The sequence below is a fragment of the Triturus cristatus genome, chromosome 1_1, assembly GCF_964204655.1.
Source record: "Triturus cristatus chromosome 1_1, aTriCri1.1, whole genome shotgun sequence".
Lineage (NCBI taxonomy): Eukaryota > Metazoa > Chordata > Amphibia > Caudata > Salamandridae > Triturus > Triturus cristatus.
The window spans coordinates 262,788,959-262,806,007 of NC_140579.1; the positions used below are offsets into that span (position 1 = coordinate 262,788,959).

Here is a 17,049-nt window from a genome sequence, read left to right on the forward strand (position 1 = left end):
TTTTAAAGCACAAGTTGAAGCAAAGTCTTTAGTAGTCTTTCTCCTCTCCTTCAGCAGCAAGGCAACCACTGCAGGCCAATCCCCCAGGTCAGGGAAAGTACTCCTCCTACAGCTTTCCCAGGTCCTTCTCCTCTGGCAGAGGTTCTTCTTGTTTCAGCAGGATCTCATTTCTTGGGAGCAGGGTCCCAATACTTATACCCCTAATTCCTTTGTTCCTCTGGGGTAGAGGGGCCTCTGGCCAGTCCAAACCAATTCTTGAGCACTATGTTGACATGACTCTGCCTTTCTATTCAGGGTGCAGGGCAGAGACATCAGCCGCTCCGCAGGAGGTGGAGCCAGCATTGTGGTAGCAGAGCAGCACCCTATTCAGAGCCCAGGTGTACTCCTCCCACCCATCTGACTGCCAATATTCCTATTCACCACCAGGCTACCTAGCCCTGCCCCTCTGGGTTTCCCCAGCCCTGTCACTCACACAACCAGACAGGCAGATACACATCATAGCAGAGGCGGGCTGAAATGGTCAGGCAAGCAAATACCAACTTTCTAAAAGTGGTATTTGCAAACACAGAATATTAAAATAAACTTTACTAAAAGATGTATTTTATTATTCTGAGATCAGGCATACTAAACTCGAATTTCTACCATGTTCCCTGGGTCTGTTAGGATCATAGGATGTAACAATTCTAACAGCCCATTCTGGCCTATGAAGAACAGGTAGCCTTACAATAGTGAAAAACGAAAATGGCTGTAATTCACTATTAGGACATGCCACACACATGAGGGCTTGTCCTACCTTATGCTTACAATGCACCCTGCCCTTGGGCCTACCATAGGGGTGACTGATATGAAGTTAAGGGAAGGTTTAGGGACTGGCAAGTGTGTGCACTTGCCCAGTCAGCATGACAGTACCAGACTGCACGCAGGTTCTGCAATGGCAGACCTAGATACATTTTACCAGGCCGCTTCTGTAGGTGGCACAACCAGTGCTGCAAGCCCACCAGCAGCATTTGTATTTACAAGCCCTGGGCACTCCTGGTGCACTTTACTGGGGTCTGACAGTAAACCAAATAAGCCAATCATGGAATCCAACCAACATATACATTTTACATAGGGAGAGCATATGCACTTTAGCACTGAACAGCAGTGGTAAAGTGCCCAGAGTCATAAAACAGCCAACAACAGGTCAGAAAAAATGCAGGTGGAAGGCAAAAAGTTTAGGGACGACCCTGCAAAAAGGGCCAAGTCCAACAATCAGAAACGTCATATGAGACAGTCCTAAACAAAGTTACTTTGAAAATTATCCAACAGCCTCCCCCCCCCCCCCCCCCCCCCACCATCACCAAAGGAGGACTTGGGAAACCAAATATACATTTTATTTTTGGGAGGAATAGTGGTAATAGATTAGTCGGTGGTTGGATGGTGTGGTCAGGAGGAGATGGGTTAGTTAGAAAGCACACCAGCTCAAAGTTATCTGGTGGCATTATTTTGGGGGCAAGGCAAAATGTAGGCACACAGCCCTTACTTTGTAAGAAAGCGCTGAAATGCTGGATGTTGTGTCAAAACAACTGCACAGTTTGAATCATATGCACCAGCACTACCATTGGTAGGCTTCCCCCATAAGGACAGCTTTTTCACTGTTAGACAAATGAATTGGACAGAGGTGGGGATTTTTACTCCGAGTGGTTTTTATGCAAATGGAAAAAGTATACCCCTAAGAGATGCTGACAAAAGACTATGGGTTACATTCTGGTCAATTTTTAACATTAATGCATTAATGCATATGTTGCATGGTACACTAAACACCCAAAAAGCTGGCAACATGAACTCTCACCACTCCACTTACGATAGGCCCTGGCACTAAGCCACTGAATAAAATGGTGATAACAACCTGAACTGGCAAAGGGTACTTGGGAAACTGACCTTTAAGGGAGCTAGAAGATGGAATGGGGTATGGTCTTAGTGTACACACAAAAGTTCTCAAAAAACACTCGAGTATACCAAGTATACCCTTTTATCATCCTCTCAGGCCGATTTAGGAATGGAGAAACTCAAGAGAATGTTTGGCTTGGAGAACCTGACCCCACAGTGATTCTTCAGCTGCAGATTTCTTCCGTATGGTATGGAAATGCCATCTGACTATCTGCTATATGAGGAGATGACAGTGCACTTAGAAACCACAAATGAATGGGAGAAGTTGTGAAGTGGGCTAAGGCAGAAACTCTGACATTAAGGCGGGAGAAAATCTGAAGCCAGCGAAAATGCCCAATAGCTCGATTGTGGAACAAGGTCTTACACAATTTAAAAAACCGGTTAGAGGAAAGTACCCGTGAGATGGAGTAGCACTCCCCTGATGATATCTACTACCCCAATCTCAGGGAAGTCTTTGAAAGCATGAGTGTAAAAGAACCTTCAGGATAATAGAGGCTATAGCAATATATTACTAATGGAGAGCATCCCCTATCAGGCAAATGCTGATGTAAAACACGGACAAACGAACTCCGCAAGTTGTAAACGTGTAAATACTATTGAAGATTTCACAGAATTAAATGAGCTGTGCCATATTTGAGACGATAACTGATGTAACATTATAACTATCAGCCACAAAACTCAATAAAGAATGTTTAAAAGAGGGGGCGTAGCCATGCAAGCAAACAAGATGGCCACCTGGCTGTGAAGCTCCGGCGGCTCATAAATGCCAGGTTTTGGCGCTTCACCCCATCCAGAATGGACAGTGCTACTGTCGTAGCCTTTTGGTGATCCCGGTTGTGCCTCCTAGCTGGGGCGAGATGGCTTTGACAGATCAACCATGCCAACTGGTTGAAGCGGCCAAGCATGGTCCTTGGAAGCGCTGAGATGACTGGGGCCGCGGGTGAGCCTGAGGCTGATGCTGCCAAGCCTCATTGGGCAGCTTGACCAGCAATCCCATTGCAAGGTGGATGAAGGACAGAATGCTGAGGCGGCCAGTGGTGCAACTAAGGAGGAGATGATTGGAAGCTGCAGTGAACAGACGAGTGCCGCCTCTCTGCGGTCTGTGGGGGAGACCCTGACAGTTGGGGACCTAATGGAGACTGGCTGCACCACCATTGCGCCCGCCCTGATACCTATTGTGTGCCTACCTCATTTGACCCTGCAGGTGTGTTTCCCCGTGGCCAAGGGAAGGTCCGGGTACTTGCATGGCCCCAGGGGCTGCAGCTCACAAAGGGGATCCGCAGCAGCCTGACTTCTCTGCAAGGAGGGCTTCCCCAGGTGCTCCCACCCTTTTCGGGGCTGTAAAAAGTGAGGTGGGGTGCGCACCAGGGCCCCATGAGCTGGGGAAAGCCTTGTCGCACAATTGGAGTGCCCACCACCCATCTCTCTGACAGATCAATGGGACCCCTTGCCCATTCCTAACTGCTGACTGCCTGCATTGCCTGTCACACCTGGGGCTCAACTACGTTCTTGGTGGCATTATTGAGGGCTAAGACAGAAGTCTTTCTACACACCATTAACCGTGTAAGTGCAGCGGTTGCTGCCAAATTGTGGCCCCTTATCTCTCCCCACTACCATATTCAGAATGGGGAGAGAAGATCCTATGCAAAGAAAGCTGCTCTTCGAACAACCAAAGACCATGAGGCATCAACACTCCCTCTCGGACTCCGAGGAGAGTCCTGCTGGGATGCTGTGTCACAAAGCGGAACTTTGCATCACACTGAGGTCCATAGAGGCCAACTTTAACACCCTTACGGGCAGTCTGGATTGCATTGGGCGTGCAGCTGGATCGTCAAAACACCAGGCTGGAAGGCTCCTAGCAGCGTTTCTCAGACCTAGAAGACGGTGCTGCGTCGTTCGTGAAACGCCTCAAGAAAGTTGAGAAATTGCTCAAGACTGCCACAGCCAAGAATGAAGACCTAGAGGCACGGTACTGTCGCAATACCATATGTATCATGAGGGTGGTGTATTCTATGGATATGGGCCGACCAGACCTATTTGGTAAGCGTCTTCTCACTAAACCATTTGAACAGCAGAACTTTACGGACATGTTTTATGTGGTAAGGGACCATAGATCGCTTGGCCCATGTCCGCCGCCCAGCACACCTACGCGCACTCTTATTGCACACCTGCATAAGTACAGGGACAGGAACACATCATTGCACCTGGCCCGGGAGCATGGCCCTTTTAAACTCCAAGGCAGTCCCTGTTCCTCGACTTCACCTTGGCTGTGCAAGATGCCAGGCGTAAGTTCGCGGACATCAAGAACATCTTCTGCAAACAGTGGCTAAAATACAGAATGCTGTACCCAGTTCATTTGAGAGTGGAGGTAAATGGAAACACTCCCATCTTCTCTACCCCTACGGAGAGTATGGACTTTTGGAGTCAATATGGTGTGGGGAGGCAACACACCAGATCATTCCACTTCTGTGGCAGCTGGTGATCGTTCCCCCTCCTGGCTGAACTCAGACTGCTTGTCCGTCTCCAAAGTGTATACCACACCACTAATAGTTGTTTTTTTGTTTTGTTACTATGGGATTCGCCGAATGTTTCATCATCTGGTGGGCGTGGGGCGCTGTATGCAAGTTTGTTTTATTATCTGCTGTCAGGTTACTATGTAATTTCTCTAACTTCACATATGCAGTTAGGACCATGCACAATCTTAGATGAAATGGACCCAGGCTAATGGGTGCGGGTGACGGAGCTCACCTCGATGACATGGAAAATTATGGGACTTACCAACCCCCAAAAAGGCAAAACAAGTGCTCTCCTATCCAACACGTAATGGCATCAAAGTGGCAATTTTACAGGAGACACACCTCTCACCCCGGGACACATGCACGTTTGCTTCAAAATGGGAGGGGGGACAATCTTTATTTCTCTTACTACCACTGCTCTTCCTGCGGGGTGTGCACCCTTATACATGGGAGTGTTTCTTTTAGACATAGGGCCAGTTTTACAGATGCAGCTGAGAGATATGATGCTGTTTTAGGCATTCTGGGGGACAAGCGCGTCCTCCTGGTTAACGTGTAGGGCCTTAATGTAGATGCCCCCGACTTTTACCATGAGCTCTTGACAATCATGGGCCGGGTCGAGGCGTACTTGATATTATGGGAGGAGGGAAATTTGAATATGGTATACAATCCATTAGTGGATTCCACCGGCTCGAGTGTGGGTAGTAAACCGCGGGCTCTACGTGTCTTTCGAGATATTATCGATACATTTGCCCTAGCAGATGCATGGCGTTTGCTCAGTGCCACAACTACAGAATATACGTTTTATTCCACACCTCATGGTATGTGGACACTGATTCCTCTACGCAAATGCAGCCCTGGCTGGCCGACGTGATGCATCTTCCATGCATGCAATCAGATCATGCCCCCTTAAGATGGTTTTGCGGGTGCCATATGGAGGAGGTCTGGCATGACAGTGGCATTTTCCCAATACAACTCTATATGATGCAATTTTCCACTTCGAACTGCGTGCATCCATTCCAGAATATTTTATGCTTAACACAGGCTCAGTTTACATCAGGCCACCCTATGGGAGGCACTTAAGGCATATACTGGTGGAGTGAGCAACTCCAACATGCAGGAATATTGCGTGACATCTGCGCCATCCAGCGACCAAATGGAGGCCGAGCTTCTTATTGTAGACCAAAAGGATTTGTAGCTGTGGTTCAGGACTCAAATGAATTGCCACTTAGCCTTGATGACCAAATTTCGGGATTTAGCAGACAGAGAGGTGGCACCCAGGTCGCACTCTGGCCTGGCTGCTGTGTCCCAATAGGCAGAGCAGTTACATCCCCGAATTGCTGACAGAGGGAGGAGGGCAGGTGATGGATAACAAGATCATAATGAGTAAGTTTACACATTACTATGAGCAGTTGTACACCGCCCGGGCAGCGGGTAACACCGCTGCGACTACAGAATACCTTGTTGAGATTGGGGCGGTCTAGGTGACGGATGGGCAGAGGCAGTTCTTGGATGAACTCATCTCTTGCGAAGAAATAATGCAGGCAATAAATACCCTGGATGGGTCTAAAGCCCCGGAACTAGATGGGCTCACAGGTGTATTTTGCACAGCATATAAGCATTTACTTGCCCCACATCTTCTGGAGGTGTATGCTGAAGCACTTCAGGCCAGGGTTCTTCTGCACACGCTTCAAGAAGCTGCGTTCACTCTGCTCTTAAATCCTGGTAATGCATCTAACCTAGACATCATATCAACCACTTTCTCTATTTAATCATGACAATAAAGTTCTGGCCAAGATGAAAACAAGTTACTTAACTGTAACTTTGGTTCTCCAGTATTGGTAACTTTCATAGATTCCCATGCTTGTATCATTCCCTGTCGTCAAGATGGGAGTCCTCAGTAAATAAAGAAATACCATAGAAATAGGTACAAAAAAAAAGATGGCCTAGGCCTTATCTCATTTTGTTGCCTAGCCACCTCTTTTTGTAAAAGAGACCAAATAAAATGAACAGCCAATCAGAACAGCCTCACCCCATAGAACCTTCCTGAGACCGCCTCAGATTTTCATAGCCGTTGTGTATCAGTATAATAGAGGATGCTGAAGGCTGAGCTTTCCCAGGGGAGGAGGGATGGCGCATGGGAATCTATGAAAGTTACCAATACTGGAGAACCAAAGTTACAGGTAAGTAACTTGTTTTCTTACTCCAGTATTGGAAATGTCATAGATTTCCATTGTTTGTATCAGAATAGCTAACAGTCAAAACGCACATTTTGTGTCATAATACATTGTTATAAAATCTTGCAAGATGCATCACATTCATTAGAGATACAAATTATCTATAGAGAATTGGCAATAGAATAGTACGTGAACATAAAGAGATACAAAATGCGCGAATAACCAATAAAAGGAAGGAGGGTTAGTAGGGAAAGATCACCACTTATTGAATGAGGTTCCTCAGGACTGCCTGTCCCACTGCAGCGTCACTACGCATGGGGGAGTCCAAGCAGTAATGCCTTGTGAAGGTATGGGTACTGCTCCATGTCGGCAAATGTCCTTGATCGGCACTCCGGCGAAGAGAGCAACAGAAGAAGACATGGCTCTCGTAGAGTGCGCCTGGACTCGCCCCTCCAGCGGCTTACCAGCCGCTTGGTGACAGTATTGGATCGTGCTGGCAATCCATCGAGCAATACCCTGCTTTGAAAGAGGGAAACCCTTGCGAGGGGCACTGAAAGCAACATAGAGCTATGTTGATCTTCTGAAATCTTTGGTACGTTGAAGATAACATTTTAGACATCTTTGAATGTCCAGAGAGTGTAGAGCCCTCTCCGCTGAAGTAGTGGGTCGAGGAAAAAAGGATTGGAGAATCACTGGTTCATTCAAATGAAAGTCTGAAGGCACCTTCAAGATAAATTTGGGATTCGTTCTCAAAATCAAAGTCTCTCTTTTAAACTATAAGAACGGTTCTTGAATAGTGAGAGCGTGCAGTTCACCCACCCTTCTGACAGATGTTAAGGAGAGAAGGAGGGCCACTTTCCATGAGAGGAATTTAAGGTCTGCCCTATGAATTGGTTCAAAAGGCGGCCTTATGAGTTGAGTAAGGACTAAGTTCGGCTGCCACAGAGGCGGTGGAGGCCTAACTGGTGGGAAGAATCTAAAAATCTTTAAGAAATTGCTTTACAATCCTTGCCGACCAGAGGGAAGGTCCAGAAGAAGTTCGTCTGAATCTAGAAATGGCTGCAAGGTGCACCTTGATAGAGGAATCAGCGAGACCTGATTTAGCCGAAGCCAGAATGTATGGCAAAATCTGATGAGGATCAGAAGAGTAAGGATGAATTTTCTCTTGCCGGCACCACAGGCAGAAACGCTTCCATTTTAAGCAATATGTCTTATTTGTACTCGGTGCTCGAGCTTGTGCAAGCACCTCTCTACACTCTGCAGAGATATTTAGATTCTGAAATTCTTGGTGCTCAGGAGCCACGTCGATAACTGAAGAGAGCTCGGATCCGGATGTGCCACTTGGCAGCAGGACATCGTCAGCAGGGAAGGAATTGGGCGCAGATGAACTAGATGATCCAGGGAGAGCAGGAGAAGCTCCATAAACCAAACCTGGCGGGGCTAAGCCGGGGCCACCAGAATCATTCTGCAGGGTTCCGCCTTGAGCTTCCGGAGAAGTCTGGGAATTGGTGGGATCGTAGGAAAGGCGTAAACAAAGGCGCCTGACCAGGCCATCGAAAGCGCATTCCACAATGATCCCGAATGGTGATCCCTGCTTGTGTAGAGTCGGCATTTCTTGTTCTCTGGAGTGGCAAAAACATCTATGGGCAGAGTGCCCCAGAGACTGAAAATTTTCTCCAGAGTGTCTTGGTCTAATTCCCACTCGTGGCTCACTTACTTCGGACACCTGAGCGTGTCCGCTGTCTTATTGAGGGCACCTGGAAGATGTTCTGCCGAGAGCGATATCTCCTGTTGGATTGCCCATTTCCAAATATCCTGAGCCTCTGTCGATAGTCGACGAGACCTTGTACCTCCCTGCTTGTTTACGTAATGCATGGCCATCGTGTTGTCTGTACGGACCAGGACAGTGGACCGTTGAATCCGTGGAAGGAAGGCCTGCAAGGCTAGACGGATTGCCCTGAGTTCCAACAGATTGATGTGGAGTAGGCGATGCTGGGACAGCCAACGGCAGCTTACCTGAAGGTCTTGTAAGACTGCTCCCCAGCCTTCTAGTGAAGCGTCTATTGTTATTATTAGAGAAGCTGGGGCTACCCTGAAGGGGAGACCCTGAGAGAGATTGTCTCTGACCGTCCACCACGATGCCGCCTCTTTCATAGGCTGAGTTATTGTGATCTTGTCGTCGAAAGAGCCTTCTGCCTGGCGCCACTGCAAATCCAGTTGTTCTTGGAGGGGGCTCATTCGTAACCTGCAATGTGGAATCAAGGGAATGCAGGACGAGATTGACCCCAGAAGGGATTTGTAGAGGTGAACTGAAAGTGACCCTCTTTTTTGCAACCGACGAGCAAAGGTCATCAGCTTTGTTTGCCTTTCATTTGACGGGAAAGCTTTGCAACAAGATGTGTCCAGAATGGCCCCCACAAACTTGGCCGACTTGGACAGGAGCAGGACTGTCTTTTCCGTGTTGAGCTGGAGCCTCATGTGACGGAAGAGCTGTGTGCAAGTTCTGACAACCTCTTCCGCTGCGTAATGAGACGGAGCTTTCACCAACCAGTCGTCCAGGTAAGGAAAGACCTGGAGCTTCTGTTTCCTGAGAAAAGCTGCGACCGGGGATAGGACCTTCGTGAAAATCCGCGGAGCGGATCTGAGTCCGAAAGGCCGGACCTTGAATTGAAAGTGGCTCTTGGCTACTGTAAAGCATAAAAACTTCCTGTGGGCAGGGTGGATGGGGACATGAAAATATGCATCCTCAAGGTCCAGGGTGGCCATGTAATCTCCTGGATTGAGGAGCCGTAAAGTGTCCTGTAAGGAGACCATCCGAAAAGAGAGTCTTATGAGATAGGTGTTTAGCTTCCTCAGGTCAAAAATTGGGCGCCATTTTTCCACGGTCTTTTGAACAAGAAAGAACCGGGAATAGAATCCTTTTCCCCGTTGGGATAGAGGCACCGGTTCTATCGCTCCCTTGAGAAGTAGTTGGTGTGCTTTTAGATGTAGAAGGTGTAGATGTTTGGATTCAATGGCACGAGGGGCTTTGGATGGTGGCTGATGTTGAAATTCCAGAGTATGGCCTGACAAAACAATATTGAGAACCCATCGATCTGATGTTATAAGTTGCCAGTTGTGGAAGTGTTGGGATATCCTGCCCCCCACTGGTGTTACACGGGACTAAGGAACAGTAGGAAGAGCCAGGAAGCCTCTACTGGTGCTTAGAGGAATCCCTCCCCTGGCGCCCTTGTCGTCCTCTAGATGAAGATCGAGAGAAAGAAGACAACTATCCCTGTCATTGAGAATATAGCGGCCTGTATGATTGAGAAGGCTGTGAGTAAGAGGAATAGCGCTGCTGCAGATATCCACCTCTGTATAAGGAAAATCCTCCCCCTCTCGCTCCACGGAAAGGGACCTTGCGGTATTGTAGAGTCCCCAGGGTCTTTGCAGTTTCCGTGTCCTTCTTTATATCTTGCAGCGCATCATCAATGTGCTTCCCAAAAAGTGCCGCGCCGTCAAAGGTAAGGTCCAGGATATTGTTTTGGACTTCTGGCCGGAACCAAGTGGCACGAAGCCAGCCTTGGCGTCGAAGAACTGCCGCCCCTGCTAGGGAACGGAAGGCTGTGGTGGCAATATCCATAGCGCAGTCAATTATTTCCGAAGATGTTCTCTCTCCCTCCTGGAGGATCTTTTTAGCTTCAGCCTTAGCTTCTTCCGGCAGGTGGTCTAGATAAGGAGACAGATCACACCACATCTGGCGTTCATAACTTCCAAGAATTGCCAAGGCATTGGCTGCTCTAACCAGGAGGAACCTCTTCCCAGCATTATCCAACCGCCTTCCCTGCTTATCAGGGGGTGTGGTAAGAGGGGCCACCGGGTTTTTAGACTTTATCTTGGCCGCTTGAGAAATCACAGAATCTGGTTTTGGCTGGCTGACAAGACAAGCAGAGCTATCTTCAGGAGCCTTGTACTTCTTTTTCAGACGAGGAAGTACAGGTATGACTGTGGCCGGCGACTTCATAACTTTTAGCCCTCATCCCAGACGTGACCCACGATAGGGATAGAGCGTACTGACTTCCTGTATGGTTCTTTAAAGTCATATAAAAAACATTCCGACTGCACAGATGGAATGGGCAGATCGAAACGCTTAGAAGCTCTCTCCATTAGATTATGAAAGCCTCCAATATCAGCAGGAGGGGAATCCGACGGTTCTGGAACGGCTGAGGCGGGATCCGGAATGATTTAATCATCCCATTCCCTGTCAGGGTCCGGGATCGTCGGTGTCCCTTGGTCATCATCAGATGTATTGTCCTGGACAGTAACCACATTCTGCTGGGATTCCGGTAACTCCGGCAATGAAACTTGAGGAGGAAGGTGAGGTGTAACCGGAAGAGCAAGTGGATTTGAAGGCACTTGCATTGCTTCTTGGACAGAGGACTGTGTAGGAAATCTCTTCCTGTAATCCGAAGGCATGAACTGCAAGTCCGTAATGAGGGCAGATGGCACACAGATCATCTCCTGTTGATATTGCTCCTGAGACCTCAATTGCGGCTCATAATGTTGCTGCTCCATGTAATACTCGTCAGAGTCCTGATATTTAACATGCAGTTGAGATGGGCTATCTGCATCACCATAAGGACCGTCATCGTCCTCTGAAAACTCTTCTAACAGGCGAGTAGGAGGCAGGGGTCTCAACTTCCTGGGAGAAGTCATTTCTGGAATAATGTGACGTATCCGTATAGAAAATGCCACATTTTGTATCATCGACGAGGTAGTCGACGGAGCCGCCGCCGCCGATGTTTGAACCGTCGACGTGGAGAGGACTACCGTCGACTGGACCGTCGTCGAGACCATCGTCCTAATCGAGCTGGAAGCTGCCGTCGTCGTCGACGTGGTTGCCGTCAACACCATCATCGTCATCCTCGTCGACGTGGACGTTGTCAGAGTAGACGTCGACGACAGAAGGAAAGGTACCTCTGTAGGTGGCGTCATCGATGAAGCTGGTCGAGACAAGGAAACTCTCGTCGACTGAGCCAAAGTAGACGCCAGTAAGGTTTTTGAAATTGTCGTCGACTGTATCGATGTTGTCGTCATCGACGAGCGAACTTTTCTTTCAGCTTTTCCCTCAGGTGGGACAGAAGCAGTTTTTTTGAAAGTTTTAGCCTTCTTAGAAGGAGGAGAAGAAGCCGAAGGCACATGGCCTGTCTTCTTCGCAGGTGCTACTTCTGAAGCAAGTCCTTCCCTCTCCTTTACACCACGGTGAGGAGATTTGATGGGATTACGCCTGTCAGACCTATCAGAAGTCTTTTGTAAGGCTTTTGAAGGAGGTTCTGAAGATTAGAAGGTGAAGACCTACCCCTTTTTTGTGATCGCCTCGATGAAGTAGCAGATGCAGCGTCATCACTGTCACTAGAAACAGGATCTTTCCTAGACTTAAGTTTTTGAAGCCAAGTGAGGAGACGTCCCTCGCGGTCCCGCAAGGTCTTGGTGGAGAAGGTCCGACAGATTTTGCAGTCAGTAGCTTTATGGTCAGGATACAAACAATAAATACAGTCTTTATGTTTGTCCTCCACATAAAGTCTCTTCTTGGAGCAGGTGGCACAAGCTTTGAACAGAGCCTTCTTCTCCTTGTCTGACATGTTGAATCTGAAGGGAAGAGTTGAAGTGAAGAAGAATTTGAAGAAAAACTGAGCAGAGCTCAGTGGAGACTCACTTGCACAACATGCAGTAGAAAATCTGAGGCTCTGAGGCTCTCTCAGGAAGGTGCTATGGGGTGAGGCTGTTCTGATTGGCTGTTCATTTTATTTGGCCTCTTTTACAAAAAGAGGTGGATAAGCTACAAAATGAGATGAGGCCTAGGCCGCCGCCTTTTTTTGTACCTATTTCTATGGTATTTTTTATTTACCGGGGACTACCATCTCGACGACGGGGAATGATACAAGCAATGGAAATCTATGAAAGTTCCAATACTGGAGTAACATCGCTATCCATCTCGCTCTCTTGATGGACCAAATAATACTGCCAATACAAACCATTTTTTCCACATACATCGGCTGTCCTTAATCTGCGCACAATCTTCACGGTCCTGAACCGGATATCACCTGATGTTCTCGCGGGAGTTTCCCTTCTCAAGGGCAAAAAGGCATTCGATTTGCTACAATAATACTTTCAGAAGGCGACTTTGGATAGACTGGGTTTACCACGTGGGTACACTTCTCTTGTCAGTGTTGCTCTACTCGAGCCCAGTGGCCCGACTGAGTGTCAATGGCTCCCTCATTGGGTCGTTCCTGGTGACTAACAGGAACCTGTCAGGGATTAAGGCTCTTGCGGATACTTTTTATCATTGCGTTGGACATCCTGCCCAGGCATCTGGAGGACAGAAGTTTTCACCAAGATTTACAATTTGGCCCAGGCCCCTTATTGGTATCTATGTATGCAGACAATATCTTGCTCTTTGTGCGACACTCTGCAGATAACCTCACTCCTCTCATATGAGAAGTTATTCAGCACGGTGGCCTTCCTGGCATCCCCATCAAGTGGGCCAACTCTGAACTTTTTCCACTTACTGAGGCTAAGATAAGAGGAGTCCTGGAGTACCCATTGTCCTGGTGTGAGAAATCTACCAAATATCTGGGAGTTAGACTGCACTGGTAGAAAGAAATGGTAATTTGCTAAAATTATGGGCCAGACGTTGACAAGCTGACCACACAGATTGAGCTGTGTATTAAATTACCACTCTCTTTGGCAGGCCGTGTTGCCACCGTTAAAGTGATAGTACTCCCCCATTTCTTATATTATTCATGAACATTAACCCTGGGCATAGGACTACGCTACGCTCGCGTAGTTTGCGCAACTACGCGAATTGCACGTAGCACAGTGCAAAAACGCGTAGCGGGCATTTTTTGCTTGCTCGCGGTCCTCAACGTCAAGTTGGCGACCACGAGCGAGCAAAATGTCATCCAGGTGAGACTTTTTCCTCGTTCGGGATCAGCAACATCAAGTTGGCAATCGCGAGCGTGGAAAATAAACCTCCCGGCGAGATACTCAACGCCGGGAGGTCAGGTTTCTCATTGCAAGTGGTCACGTATGCTCGCGATGAGAAACTACCAGCCCGCGTTGAGAAAGCTGCCGCTCGAGTACAAATCTACTAGAGCGGCAGAAAACGACCACTTATACTGTGCAAGATGCAGTTTGCAATGATTGCACAGTGCGGTTATGCATCCGGCACTGTGCAATCAGTGCGAAGAGCATTTTGCACAGTGCACTACGCAGTTCGCGTAGCTACGCGTAGCTTGCGTAGTGCGAAGTGCACTTCGCGTAGCTACACGTAGCACTACTACGCAAACTACGCCCAGGGATAATGAACATACCGATTCCCCTAACAGCTTTTTCGAGGCTATGAGGAGCCTCATGCTCCGGCTGATTTGGTCGGGTCGTAGGCCTCAAATTAAATGGAACACCTTGACGCTTCTTTATGAGAAGGGAGCATTTGGCTGCCGGATTTGCATTTCTATTTCACTGCAGAGCAGTGCCACTTTGCATATCATTGGTATCATGCAGATGCCAGCTTACCATCGGCTCAAATTAGGCACTGCTTCTGCTAACCCTCGGCTTTTAATCGATCAACTTGATGATTGGATATTATCAAAAACATCTTCCAGATTAAGTACAAACAGGGCAATAGCACTACCATCATCAAGTTGCACACATATGCAAATTCCTACATATGCTTAAATAAACAGATAAACAGAACTGGACATACGTGCACTACAGGTTCCACTGAAGGCTGATTTACAATATTTTGGGCACTGTACACTGAAGCATGTTTTACTACACACCTCACTCCATGGCATGTACACCCTTAATAACACCCCAATGGCCATAAGCAGAGCAATTTCTTGAATGTTAATGTCTCACATTTTATTAGTGCAGACAGCACTAACAGCAAGGTATATTGCGATTTAGACCATGCGTTAACGTTTTTATGGATTACTGAAACATGATGTTGGTGTCAAAGATATTTTGACCATTGGCAGGAGCAAATATGACAAATACACTTCACTATACTTGGCATATAATGTAGTCCATATTCAGCTACAAACAAGTGCATATAACTACTAGTGTCCCATCACTAACAGAGTCCTATCCCAAACTTGGGGTGGGAATTGTTGGACACTTGGACTCTATGAATGACTGCCATCTGCATATCAAGAAGTGCTATGGAGGCAAGCAACGGCAAGTAATGAAACATGTATTTCTCACATGAATCCTCATCCACTTAAGGATTCAACAAACCGATATAGCAACTTACATCTCTCATTCTCTTGGCAGCCTCCTTGATTCTTCCCAATTTTCGAGCACACATTGCTAGTCGTCTTTTTATGTACACCAGGACGTTGGTGCCTCTTCCTACAAAAAAATAAAGGAAAACTTGGTACTCTAGTTAGTGAACATCAGTCTCACATGTGAGAATTTATTAAACTGGGCATGAAAAAAATAGCAGAAGGGAATGAAAAGTCAAGGCCAGTTCACAACTGTACAAGTTACTAGAAAGGATTATGTTACTTACCCTGTGAGCATCTGTTCATGGCATGTAGAGCTGCAGATTCACATGCTGTGCATACTCCTGCCATCTAGTGTTGGGTCTGGATGTTTGCAAGTTGTTTTTCTTCAAAGAAGTCTTTTCTAGTCACAAGGTAAGGTGACTCCTCCTTTCGGTGATAGTGTGCATGGGCATCAACTACATTGTTAGATTGTATTCCCACAAGAGGGTGAGAATGGAGTAAGTAAGTGTAGTATAGAAATGTCCATGCGTGTATATTGTAAGTAATAAGGACTGCAATAACCACAGGTGTCCGGAAAGGAGGAGGGTGCATGTGAATCTACATTTCTACATGCCAAGAACAGATGCTCACAGAGTAACTAATATATTCCGTTTGAGGCATGTGTGCTGTAGATACCTATGCTTTGCATAGACTGTATAGTAGTGCTCTCCCAAAGCTATGGCTAACCAGTGGATGTTGCGGTTGTTTGAAAGAGTGTTTTTAGCATGGCTTGTCCTACATTAGCTTGTTGACGTACAAATATATCAAAAAATAATGTTTGGTAAATGTATGTGGTGTGGACCATGTAGCTGCCATACATATGTCAGCTATGGGCATATTGCCTATAAAGGCAATAGATGCTCCTATTTTGCGAGTAGAATGTGCTCTAGGATGTATAGTTAAAGTTCCCTTAGCTTTAGCATAACAAAATTTGAATACATTTAACAATCTATCTAGAAATACCAGATTTAGAGATAGGTGTTCCCTTATAAGGTGGAGCAAAAGGCAACAAAAAGTAGTTTTGTTTGGCAAAAATATTTTGTTTTATCAATATAATACATTAGTGCTCTTTTGACATCAAGTATATGTAGAGCTCTTTCTGCTACTGAATCAGATTGAGGGAAGAAAATAGGTACCTCAACTGATTGATCAATATGAAAAGCAGAGACAACTGTTTGAAGGAATTTTAGGTTTGCACGAAGAATGACTATGTCTATGAAGTTGGAAGAACGATTCTTCTAAGGTTAGTGCCTGTAGCTCATCAACACATTTTAGTGCAGTGACAGCAGCAACCTTCCAAGAACAAAATTGTAACGAACAATTTTGAAATGATTCAAAAGGATAATCCATAAGCCTTGTTAAGGTTCCAGGCAGGTGCAGGCGGTACCCTGGGTGGCATTATTCTTTTAAGCCCTTCCATTAAGGCTTTAATCACTGGAACTTTGAATAAGGATAAATGTTGTCTATTTTGCTGCAAGATGTAGTCGAATGGCTGTGCAGGCTATTCCTGCAACCTGTAGATGCAAAAGATAACAAATAATATGTTGTATAGATGCATCTATCGGATCAATTGTGTTATTATTACAATATATCTAGGCTTTCCTGTTTTCAGTTTCTATTTCTGGTAAATTCTGGTGGGGTTTTTTCAGTGTTTTCAAGTGATTTCAATACCTTAAAAAAACAGTCGTTATCAGTGGTTACACATTTTCGCGCCACTTAAAACAACAGAAAAAGTGTTTTTTCGGTGTTTATGGAATGTTTTGCTTTTAATATTGCTTGCTTTCTGCACTGATAGAACATGGTATATATACAGTGCACGTTTAGTGTATATGAGGTCCAAATAGATTTTTGCAAATTAAACTTCTTGTAGTACACCATACAATACTTCTTCAGTGAGTCTTTGGTCATGTGCGCTCGCTCATTCCTTCCCATGTAACCTTCTGTGAAAATGCCCTCTGAACATTGGTACTTGAGAAGGGCAATGCCAAAACAGCCAGTACACAATTTGTTAACTCTGGCGACAGACATAGCTTTCCATGCCAATACTGGTGAACTTGAAGGTTGCGATTCTCAGGGCAGGTTCTACAACATTTGCATTGAGCTGGGCGCTTATGCACTCCGAGT

General features: G+C 46.5%; 1 pseudogene; it reads right to left on the bottom strand.

The window, feature by feature from the left end:
* LOC146870104 (suppressor of tumorigenicity 7 protein homolog) overlaps positions 1-17,049 on the bottom strand; it is a 777,381-nt pseudogene that overhangs the window by 398,643 nt on the left and 361,689 nt on the right.